Source organism: Mus musculus, chromosome 9 (genome assembly GCF_000001635.26).
Source record: "Mus musculus strain C57BL/6J chromosome 9, GRCm38.p6 C57BL/6J".
NCBI classification, from domain to species: Eukaryota; Metazoa; Chordata; class Mammalia; order Rodentia; family Muridae; genus Mus; species Mus musculus.
The window spans coordinates 100,022,063-100,034,873 of record NC_000075.6 but is presented as its reverse complement, the minus strand read 5'-3'; the positions used below and the strand labels follow the sequence as shown (position 1 = coordinate 100,034,873).

The 12,811-nt window shown below is 39.9% G+C and overlaps 1 long non-coding RNA gene across 1 annotated transcript; it reads right to left on the bottom strand.

Moving 5' to 3' along the window:
• Positions 1–203: 203 nt before the first annotated feature.
• 4930519F24Rik (RIKEN cDNA 4930519F24 gene) lies at positions 204–12,574 on the bottom strand. The gene is made up of 3 exons (NR_040763.1): positions 12,195–12,574; positions 11,124–11,200; positions 204–323 (listed from the first exon to the last, which is right to left on the bottom strand). It is a non-coding gene; the product is annotated as an RIKEN cDNA 4930519F24 gene (long non-coding RNA).
• Between the last annotated feature and the right edge of the window lie 237 nt (positions 12,575–12,811).

The window sequence follows — 12,811 nt, the reverse complement described above, 5'->3', positions numbered from 1 at the left end:
TCACATTGAGAGTTGCTTCTCTCCTTCCACCATGAGGGCTCTACGGATTGAACTCGATTGTCAGGCTTTGTAGAGCATTCTTTTTCCTGCTAAACCATCAGCCCAGCTGCTACTTTGGCCTTTACGAAGAAGCACATTCAGAAACTGACTGATGAAGTAAGTTGCATTTACTATAAAAACATTGAAGACACCATTAAAATCCAAGAGATAATTTTTTAATTTCTGAAGAAGAAGTGCTTGTGTTTTTCCTGGGATACAGTTTTATTCAGCATTAAAAAATCTTCTATTTCATGTAATTGGTCCTACTTCCTTCTTCATATTAGCTGTGAGGAAACAGAGGCAATTTCACATATGACACTAAGTACCCAAGGAGCCAGGGCTCATTCTAACCTCCTACCATCTCTCTACCTTTTTCTCACTTTGTCCCTGTTCCCCCACAGACTAGTGGGATCTTCCCTCTCTTTATGTGTGCGTGTTTGTGTGCATGTGAGTTTCTTCAAATATGTCTTGCAAAGACGATAATATAAATAAATACATTTAATAATGCTGCTGTGTGAGCCATAGCTCCACAAAGCAGCAAGATAAAAATCTTATCAGAAAGGGGAATTTGATAAAACCTCCGTGGGTAGAAATTGTATTCTGATCTAATTAAAAAGTCCTAATAGGGATATGTTACAGCCCACCTGACCAGGAAACAGAGATAGAAATGTTAATTGAGACTGCAGAAGTTGCAAAATTAGACCAGGTAGTAATAAAGGAGACTTTAATTACTCAATCATAGATGGGCAAAATGCCTCCCTGGGAGTAGGTTTGGAAGTGAGATTTTAAGATAAGAAAAAAGACTATTTCCAAGAGAAGGATAGAGAAGGCTGTGTGACAGGGAACCAGGTGGGCTGTCAGTGAGTGGGATTTGTGTCCACAAGGTGATGTGAACACATTCGAGTGATTACCAAACACTGGAACTCCATACACCAGTAAGAGAACTACAACTTATGACATATCTATTTAGTAATAGAAATAGTCCTGGGGAAAAATGAGAGTTAGAATTTTAAAACTCAGTAGTGGGGACTGGTGAGATGGCTCAAGTCTTGTCTTTATGTTGATGTTACAGATTAGTGGAGTTCCGTTCCCAAGAACCATGTTGGAACAGCTCACAACCACCCATAGCTGCAGCTGCAGAGAGTTTGACACCCTCTTCTGGCCTCCAGGAGCATTTAACTCACACACACAGTGCCTTCCACACACGTATACACATAATTAAAAATAAAAGCAAAATCTTTAAAATCAGTAATGTTCAAGAATGCAACCGTGAAAGTGTTTTCAAAGGAATAGAGTAACAATACAAAGAACATTCCTAAAGGATATAATAGTTCACAGTGGCTAGCTGACCAACCCCAAGCATGGGAAGGGAGTTGTTCCGTAAAACAGAAAAGAGCCAAGGGAGGGAAATGTGTAAATCCACCTGCAGTGAAGACTAAGGTTTATGTTAGGACACTTCATGTAGTAAAAACTGTTTCACCAACTAGTGGTGTCCGCACAGCAGAAATGTCTGCCACGCAGCTATGAAAGCTGAAGAAGCTGAGATCAAAGTTGAGTGTCTGATTCCAAGATGCTTGGTCTGTAGGCTGTGTCCTCTGGTAGGGGAGAGAGAGCTTGCTGCAGCAAGCCCTCTTTACGGGTGCGTTATTTCATTCCTGGGAGAGGAGCGCTCTTGACTTCAGTTCCTTGACCATGTGTTCTTCAACTGAACATGTGCCTAATGACCTGAGACAGGGAGCAGCAAATAGTGACGTCTCCAACAATTCTGGTTATTGTAGAGAAATAATTGGCAAGAAAATAGCGCGGTTTTTAATGAGTATGTATAGGAAGCAAAGAGTAGAGAAAAAGTGTAGGCAAAATGAAGCCAGATTATCCTAATAAGGCAAGAGTTAGATATCCAAGAAGTATTTCAAATACAGCTCTGATCGATCTACTCTTTACCTTGTAAGGCATCTGCCCAGTGAGGCAAATCACCGGGCGTGGCATGAGCCTTTTATAGGCCACCTCTCAGAGTGGCCATTCCCTACAGTCTCTGAGTTGCTGCCACTACCAAGTCAACCCTTTCTGGAGCACAAATTGTCACAGCAAAGGCAGTGGGACTCATAGTGATACGATGCATTCTTATTTACATGTCACGATCAATGGTATGGCTCACAGTCATGCGGCAAGTTCCTAATCACCCGTCAGGCTCACACCCAGCCTGGGCCTGCATTCTTACACTGAAGATGTCACTCATTTAACTGATAAACTCACAAGCTGAAGGCAGCAAACCTCAGTGTGGGCTGCCTGGCTCATCTTGATGATACCTGTGCTGTGTCACTCCTCGACCAGCAGTCTTTGGAAATAGGATAAAATTGTATTCTTGGAACTGGAAAGGCAAGAGTTCGGCTCACACTAGACAAGACTGAGAAGACCCTCATCCAAGTAGCACTAAATGGATGGGAATAAATGTATAGGGAGTTGACACAGTGAGGCAAGAAGGCTAATATGGGATTGACATCTGCTGACTCACATCCTAGTACACTGTTTCCCATAGGGAGATGATGCTCTTGTCCATTGAGTCAGAACTGAGGCTAGTTCTCTGGTCTTCATTTCTATCAAATGCCCATTCCATCCTTGAGGTCTAAAGGGATTGCTCTGCAGGGACTAAATCCTACTATCCAAACACATAGCTCTCTCTGGCTATGGTTTTGCCTTTGTCCCCTTATTCAACACTAGAGAACCATGGCCCAAACTCCAGGTACCACAAACACACTGTAATAGGGAGTCCTATATTGCTGCCACCTTTGATCTCATTGATGCAGCCAACTGGATCCTTACCCCTGTTACTGTCCCTCATTCCGCCAGAGTCTCAAGCTGTGGGTCGAAACCCCTTTGAGGGACAAATGACTCTATCAAGGGTTGCGTAAGACAGTCAGAATATACAAATATTTACATTGCAATTCATAATGGTAGCAAAATTATAATTATGAAGTAGCAATGGAAATAATTCTATGATTGGGGTTACAACAGCACAAGGAATTATATTAAAGGGTGGCAGCATTAGGATGGTTGGGAAACATTGTATCAGACCACAAGAAAGGCAGGTGTTGCAGCCTTCTGTTATCCTGAAGCAGAAGCTGAAGATAAACTCAGAGTCTGTAATCCTTCTGATTGCATCTCTTTAAGAAAGTTTTATAAGTGGACTCATTTGCAGGTGGTCTCTTTGATACAGACACCTGGAACAATTGTAGGGCCTTGATTTAAGAAAGTAAGGCGGTGGAACATCCAGCATCCAGCATCCAGCATCCAGCATCCAGCATCCAGCATCCAGCATCCAGCATCCAGCATCCAGCATCCAGCATCCAGCATCCAGCATCCAGCATCCAGCATCCATCTAACATCCAGCGTCCAGCGTCCAGCGTCCAGCGTCCAGCATCATGCTGAGCATGTTTGGCTTCTGCGAAGCCCCGCTTTTTTTCTGGGTCCACTTTCTTCCCCACCTGCTAGATATCTTGGTTCTAAAATGGTTTTGTTCTGCTTTCTATAGAAATAGACAAAAACTGTTTAAAGTGTTTCAAGAGATGCTAAGGAAGTAAGTGAGCAGCATCTTGTACTGCCAAATGAAGAGGAACTTGACATTAAGTATTATTAGACCCAGAAATAATAACAGAGTTATACGCAGATTTCAACATCTTCAAAGGGAACCGAAAGTAAAGCCTTTTCGCTAGAGCCCCCCCCCCCCAAAAGGAAATCAGTCTGTTAAACTGTGATAAATAACAGCTACAGCTTAGACACGCCTATACTTAATACCCAAGGGACCTATTTCAAGAGTGTTGTGAAGTGACCTGTAAAGTAATTAGAGCCAATTGTTCCCCAAAGCAGGGTGGTAATGTCTGTAAAGAAATACGGACTATGGAGCCAGGCAGCTTGGATTCACAGCTCAGTCTGATTCTTACTAACTGTATAATCGTGCACCAGAGAGTAATACACCTGATCATGATTTTTTAAAGTCATTATTACAGGGAGAACATTTTTATCTTCTTAGACTCAGGCAAGTAATGATGATAGGCACAGACAACAAACAAGGAAACGGAGGCGCTTGGTACCCACAAGGCAATGGGGTCTCCACTTCCGCTTTTCCCGTTAGGGGAAATTAGCCTTCCTACATGCGTTTGCCCAGTTTGGCAATTATAAAGTATTTCTTTTTCTACAAGGTAACCATTTAAGTATTAGAGATATACACTAGCTAGGACCCTTTTTTAAAACAATTCTCTGCACTGAGCAGATTCATTTCTTCCAATTTGTCATATATGATAAACTCAGTTTGTGGGCTAACTGACCAGCTAATTCCACTTTTTCATATCTCCTTGCTTGCCGCTTCCTACTCTAGTACTAGAAGACCAAATAATATCCACTCTCCCAGGCTCCTTTGCGTCTGGGAGTAGGGCGATGGCCATGTTCTGGTCCCTGAAACTTAAAGGAAATTTACTTAAAGACTTGATTTCTTCCTAAAAGAGATATGAAACTCCCTCTCCTGCCCACCTCTCTCCTTCTTCTCGCTTTTAATGTAGATGTGATGTCACAGGCTGCGCTGGTATCTCTCTGCGACGTCAGATATGAGAATGCTACAGATGGAGGTGTAGGTGTGTATACAAGCCCTGGGTGTTTGTGGATGGATGGGAGAAGCCACTGTGTTATAAATAAAAATACACAGTCTTGAGTCTCTTATAGGTGAGTTCCAAAACTTTGACTTCTGCTAATTCAATTATATTCTTATTGTTTGGAATATACTTTCTACTTGTGAGAGGTTTTTGGTGCTAGTACTGGACCTGAGACCTTATGAAGAGTACGCAGGCTCTACCACTGAGCTGCCCCTACTGCAATGTATCGCTTGCTATGGTTTTTGTTCTATTAATACTTCCTTCTGTGTCTGTTCCTCTGGTGCCACCATTTTAAAAACATATTCCCCATCTTCCATCCCTGAGAATGTCCTAACACTTGGAGAGCTCTAAGACAATGTATGTATGGTTTTTTTAAAGGCCTAAACCATAAGGAAATGTATCCATAACTAGAAATATTAAGAAGGTTACCTTTATTAAAATAACATAATCCTCTATGTAAAAGCATGCCAATAACAGACAAATGATCTAAGATTTAAAGTTAGAAAAGCACCAAAAGTATATAGAGAAAGTTATACTTAGTTTTTGAGATGGAGATAACTTTTATGCATATATGAAGAAAATGCCATAGGTCTACAGAATGGATAGATATGATCACATCCAGCCATATATTTTTGTGTGTAAAAGGAGAAAATGGTATAAAAATGCATGTAGCAGACCAAGGATTAATATGGATATGCATTTAATAATTTCTATAATTCAGTAAGAAAGTAGGTAATTAATGCATTACCAATGAATATCTGATCTATAAATATAAAGCATAAATATACAATAAACAAGCATGGGCCGTGGGTGTAAGCAGACACTAAACTTAGAAGATGCACAGATGGGAGATACACACAGGAAGAAATGTTTAAAGTTCTGTGTTAGTAGGGAAACAAGAGTCAGGCAGAATGGACCATTGTACTGCACGAGGGTCTTGCAGAGCACCAGCAGTGCTATGGAGCTGCAGGTGTCCTGTGCACTAGAATGGATCTGCTGATGTGCTGTGCACTAGTGCATAGCGGCAGGCATCCTGTGCACTAGTGCGGAGCTGCTAGTGTGCTGTGCACTATTGAGGAGCTGTTGCTGTCCTGTGCACTAGAATGGATCTGCTGGTGTCTTGTACACTAGTGGTAGGAGTACGAAGTGCCACCACAATCACTTTTGAGTTGTCTTAGGCAACTTCCAACAAGTTAAGGATGCAACTACAATGCAGTCTACCATTTCTCCCAGCAGAGTTGAAAATGGAAGCCCTCCAACACCCGGACTTTTATGTAACAATACTAACAGCTGTATTTGTGATATTCCAGACAGCAGTTATGTAAATTTTTGAGTGGCTGATGGACAAACTGTGAGACTATCTCTGTAATATGCACTACTTGGTGTAAAATGTGGATGAACTATGACATGTATGATAACCTGGATAACCTAAAGTAGTACACGTGATAAAGTTGCCCCCTTAAGAAAAAGTACATATAAGCAGTAGATATTTCTACTTGTTTTAAATTCTTGGAAATGTGACTGAATGCACACAAAGCAGTGAATGTGAGAATGAGCCACAGATTGGGATGAGGGTAAATCGGGAATTTCCCAGGGGTACGAGGACATTTCAAAAGTATGGGCATGTTCTTTCTGTCGTCCCTGTGGTGATGGTTTCTGCACGTCAAATTCGACACATTGTTAAATTTAAACACATGCAATTAATTACATAGCTCCATAAAACTAAAAAAGAAAAAAAGAAAACAGATAGTTGTGGCACCCAACTGTAATAAAAGATCCTCAACTGGATGCTGAATCAGAAAATAAAATTAAGACGAAGGTGATTGTTAGATTAACTGGTAACGTTATAGGTTAGGATACAATGCCATGACTTAAGCAATACCCTCAATGTTAAGCTTTCCTAATTTGGTAATAGTGTTGTAGCTATGGCAGAAACTATATGTGACCACAGGAAATACACGTTGAAGAGGTCAGTGGGGAAGGGGGGGGGGGTGACATTGGCAAAGAACCTACAAATTGTTTTTTAAAAACATAATATGTGTGGATAACTTACATGGGAGAGATGAAGAAGGTGACAGATTGCTCTGCCTTGATGAATTGCAGGGGACACTCTGTCCTATTCCTATGTTTTTTTGAATGTTTGAAATTAGTTCAAGACAACAGTGTTAGAAGTGGTATATTGGCACAAAGACCTGTGTGGAAAAAAACATGTTTGGTTTGGGAGCAAAAGGCCAGCAAGACCTCAGAGAGAATATCTTAAGTCTGTATGGACGCAGTACCTGTTAATAATAAATCTGATGGCCAATGGCTTAGGCAGGAAATAGGAGGTGGAACATCGGAGAGGAGAGATAATTCTGGAATGGAGCCAGGTTGAGATATCTGCCCAGGAAGATGTAAGGAGACAGACACATGGTACCTGAGCACAGTTTACTTACCATCCACGTGGCAAGCTGAAGATTAAAATAATGGGGTTATTTGAATTATGTTCTAGTCAGATGAGAGCCTAGCTATATAGCCATATTTATAAATATGTTTTGAATCAGAGTCTTATTTCTGAGAGCATGGGGCAGTGACTCAGACCTAACTTCTATAGAGTACCTTTAGGGCAAGTCCCAAGTAAATTACTACATCCAAACAAAGGAGGATATAGAGCTTTGAAGAGAATAAAGAATATTGTCTTCCTTCACGACCTGAGCACTTTCTTAAGGTATATTAAGGGGAGGGCATGTAACACTATGCCAAGGATGAGCCACATGCACAACAAAAGCAAAGAGGGCATTTTGCATGTTTGTGTGCATGGTACATGCATGTGTGAGATACTCACACATCTTAACAGTGGATGTTTTCAAGAAGGTGGTACTGAGGGTTTAATGATATGAAACTTCCCAATTAAATCTATGTACTTTGAGTTATTTTTTGTATTAATGTGAAATTAGGAAAATATAATTCCCTTCTTTGTATCATATGTGCACATCACACTAGCAACTCTAAGTGATGTACCTTACTAGTGACATTGGCCAGTGAGCTTTAATCTCTGGGACACTTTCTGATTAGGTTCTGTTCCTATTTCTAACTCATCCTTATGTTTGACCGTTTTTAAATTATTATCATTATGAGCATTTTCTAGGATCTGAGTTTATAAGAGGAGGCAGGAAGACCTGCCTTCTCTCATCTCTTGTCATACTTGTTGTGTAGATGCTAGGGAAAGCTTTCACCACGATGGCCTGTCCCAGACCTTAACATTGTGCCCCTAGCTGACTGAAATTAATGCCACTGTATACTTCAAATGAAGATATATCTTTTCTTCATACAAAGAAGGTAAAAGCAACTGAACACATTTGTGGAGAGAGATTGTCTTTTTGTGGTTTTGCCTTTGAAAAATTCGCATAAGGATGCACACAAGTGTTTCTTCCTTAAAATAGAGACTGAATTGTAACTATGATAACTAATTATGCACATGAAGCATTTCAATATGTCCCCATTTGTTCCTCTTAGACAGGCAAGAAGGGGTAGAAGGCACTGTGCACTGGAGAGTGTTGTGACCCATGAAGCTGTCTGTCGCTTCCTGAGAGAAGACAGGAAAGCTGACTACTGACTTTGCTTCCAAAATGGCTTGACTCTCAATTCACTGATTCATGAGCTTGGTGGCCCTGTTCCCTACCAGAGGTCTCTGTTGCCTCTTTCAACTTCTGTGTGTTGGAGAACACATAGTAGTGTGAGTGCCTTGCTTAACTGGATATCAAACCCAAGGGACAGGAATTGCTGGAAATCACTCAAGTATTCAGAGTGTCTATAATGTTCAGTTTCTACCAGTAAGAGAAATGGAAGAAAATCAACAATGGGCACTTAAATGATTTAATTTTTTTCTTTGAATTCCCAGAGTCAGTCCGGTCAGGAAACAGAGAAACACATAGAATCAAATGCCTCTCGGGGCATACACAACCCTCCCTCTTGTCTCCCCAGCTCTTTACCTCTTTCTCTCTCCCTCGTCCCTCTCCCTCCCCTCTTCCTCTCTGCCTTCCCCTACCTCAGAAAGTAATCTCATCCTTTCGTCACATATTATTGAAATCCCAGTTCTTTAAAAAACTCTCATTTTTGCCCAGACTGAGAGCATGTCATTTGGAAGTGATGTGCAAGGCAAGAGATAACCAGGTAGAACTCAGCGATTCGCCACAGAAAATGGTTCCATGTTTGGCTGTAATGCTATCAGAGTCTGTCCCTCAATAGCTCTTTACTGCTCCAGCTCTGAATCTGCTGATTCAAGACTTTGCCTGCATGGGGAGGTGCAAGGGTAGCAGGGAAAGGGGAGCCTAGCAGTGCTGGAAGAGTGAAGAAGAAATATTAATAGTCCTTCCAGAACACATAAGAAGCAAAGGGGATTTTTTTATATGGAAACAGTGCCCCCCACCCCTACTTCCTCTCTCCCCTCTTCACTTCTCTTTCTGTCTTCATTTCATGCTGTGGTTGTGTTGATTGGGAAGGAAGAATCTTCTCAGCTAGCTGCTAAGTACCAAGCAGATGCACTTCAGCTGAAAATGGCTAGGGGTGAGCCAAACTCAGGCGGCAGATGTGATAAAGGTAAGTAGGGTGTTTGGGTGTTGCAGTAATGGAAATTCAAATACCGAAAGTCTTCAAATCGCCCCAAAGCACACATACATTTCCATTTGTATAGGTTCCAGAGAGAATCAACATATACTCCAAATGGGCTGACAGAATGGAAACATCTAGGGATGTGTTAGATCTAATTCCATTTCTTTAATAACTCTTCCTTTGGTTCCAGTGTTTTCATACAAATTCAGACTAGGGTTGCCAACTTCCATTGTCCTTGAGCCAAAAGGTTAAAAAGTGATTATATTTCCATTTAGCAGAGATTATCTCACTTTAATGGTAGCATCTAAACTTCCCTTTTATAGGAATTTAAACATATTTTAAATTCATTGAATAAATAAGCTGTCATTTTTTTTCAAACATTCTTGTTCTCATATTGGATTTCTAACTTCTCCTTGTGCTTAAATCATGAACTTTTAGAGTCATAGACATGTTTAAGTCCTCATCTATCAATTATGCTCTTGAGAGCATAGAGCGGTGCTCCACCAGATTGTGGTAATAAATTTACAAATTATATTAAGCCTCCATATATTGTAAAGTGTCTAATTTCACATCAGACTCCTGAGATATGTCTTAGAGATGAGGTCGCCAATCAAAAGAAGTCATTAATTAGGGAAGCGGATAAGGGGCTTTATGAATCAAAGGAAAGATGAACATATAAGTCATTCATGTTTAAAATTTTATTCATGTCTGTGGACATTATCTGATTTAAATATTTAGTTATGCAAATAATTTGTCTACTCTGTTAGGGGAAAAGGAGGAGAGTCTACACTCTGATTTTCTTTAGCTGATGAATTGGGCGCATCTCCTTGATGAACAATTTCCCGCCTCTGTTTCTCATTTTTTTTCTCCTTACCCATCTTAAGATATAGAGGCCTCTCCGAATCTCCAGTTCTCTTAAAACCTCAAACCTAATACTAAGTCATATCTACAAAAGTGCCTTTAAAACATGTACAAACCTGCTATGCCTAATGAGGAATTATATGTACACAGGAACCAGAATCATGTGACTTTATTCATCATTTTACACTTAATTCTTGAAGATTCTGTATATTTGTATGTGTGGTCATTATTTATTACTGGCAGGCAGTGGTGATTATCAGGATCAACCAGCTTGTTCCCAATAATTTATACATGAATGAAAAAAATGTATTTTTTTCTGGATTGCTACCACAAATAATTTTTGCACATTTTGACAAGAAAATATGATTAACCTTTGCTTAAGCTAACAAAGTAAAAGATAATATTTAAACTAAGGGTCTGGTTTATTGGTATACTGACTTAATTGCTTGTCTATGTAAAATTATGGGCTATTTTTTTTAAAAAAATGTTGAATCCCAATAGACTCAATACCAAATTATTTCTTTTACTTCAGTAATTTTAAAGATATAGAAGGCCTAGAATATCTTATATATCTCTTTGCTCTTCCAAAGTAAAGAAAATAAATATTAAAGCTTATAAAAAGACTCAAAGGTGCTATTGGCATAATAACAGTATTTTGTTTTAAAACAACTAAAAGAAAAGAAAAATTAGGTATGTGAAAAAATTCTACTGAAGTAAATATAGAGCCAAGACAGTAGTTTATAGAGCTCACGTACAGACCAGGCCGTGTTTGTGGATATATTGAAGAACAAGAACTGGTGATCTTCAAGCAAGTCTAGTAGCTGAAGAAAGTACTGGGAAACAGAGCAGTGGATTTAGGAGCATGGCCTACAGAGCAAGTAAATGTGCTTCAGCACAATGGACAGCACCACGGCCAATCTTGTGACTATAGCAACTGCATTAAAGAGCTGTTTTCCTTGTCATCCTACACATAGGTAACCGGGCTCATACCTTCAAATCTTCAGTAAGATCTTTAATTGCATCCATATGTGAAACACGTTCTTCTCCATTATCAACATCTTCATCACCTGTTATCACAGTTGACATTTATTCCAGGTACTTGTACTATCTCATTTAACTTCTAAAAAAAATTATTAGATCAATAGTTTCATGCGCACATAAGGAGGTTGAGGTCTGGAGGGGGTGCATGGGTTACAACTTTATATTGCCACATAACTGAGACACTATGGAGATGGTAAAGCTATGGTCGTTATCTTTAAGTGTGAAAGATGTGTGTCTGATATTCTCAGTTATACCTTGATACCAATTGCCGTCCACCATAGTCACTTCAATCACTCTAAACCGTCTTAGCCTTTTAATTTTCCATCTATCTTTTGCTCCAGTAAGTCTTTCTGCATATCTGGTCACCCTACCAAAATGAGTATATCTTGGGATGTCACCTCATTCTCCTATCCCACATTCCAGCTCTCGGTGCCATCAATTGGCTGTGGCCTTCTCAATGTTCCTACTTTTGGTTTTTACTAGATCTCTTCTTCTACATTCTCCATCCCATGATCCTCCCTAATCTCCACTTTTCAGACTCACCATAAGTTTCATCTCACTTCACTAGCCTCATGAGACTCCTTCAGCAACACGTGTTCTATTTGCTTGGATTTCACTATTACAACTTCAAACAAGTACATCATGTGCTTTGCCCATTTTCATATCTTCTCATTACCTTCTCTTCTCCCACTGTCCCTCTGTTGATCATTCTCATCCTCCAATAATATCCCTTTCAATGTATCTTTTAAAACACACACACACAAACACACACACATACATGTATTTATATAAATTCCAGATTCCACATAAAAGAAAAACTTTCAATATTTGAGTTTGCCTGATTTTGTTTAGCTTATTTGTGGTGGTTTGAATGAGAAATGTCCCCCATATACATTAGTATTTGGAAACTTGGCCCCCAGTTGGTGGCTTCATTTGGGGAGGTCATGGAACACTTACAAAGTACAGCCTTGCTGGAGGAGGGGCATCACTGGGAGAAGATTTAAGAGTATATTGCCTCACCTTGCTTCCAGTGCACCATCTGCTCCCTGTGTGTGGTTGAGGATGCGATTGTCCAGCTTCTTGCTCTGGCTAGCTGCTTTCATGCCTCCTCCACCATCACAGGTTCTAGTCCTCTAGACCATAAACTGAAATAGAATTCTTTCCTCCATAAGCTGATTTTGGTCCTGCTGTTTTGTCACAGAAATGCGAACAATAATTAATACAATGATAATTTTCAGATTACTACATGTTTTGTGCTAATGACATAACTCTGTTCTTTATGGCTGAATCTTTCTTACTTATCTAACATCTAAGCTGATTACATATTTTGGCTATTGTAAATAGTGATGCAATCAACATAGATGTGTTAGTATCTCTGGGGTGTATTGAGTTAGATTCCTTCAGTCACATGCTTAGATCACGTTGCCATTCTAATTTTAGAATTCTGAGGATTCTCCATACTGGTTTCCATGGTAGCTGGAATAACGTATATTCCCACCAGCATATGGAATGTTCCTTTTCTCCCAGATCCTCTCCAGCATTTGTCGCTTGTTTTCTTGGAAGTCATTCTGACAGAAGTGAAATGGAATCCTAATGTACTTTGATTTGCATTTCACTGATAGCTAAGGATATTGATT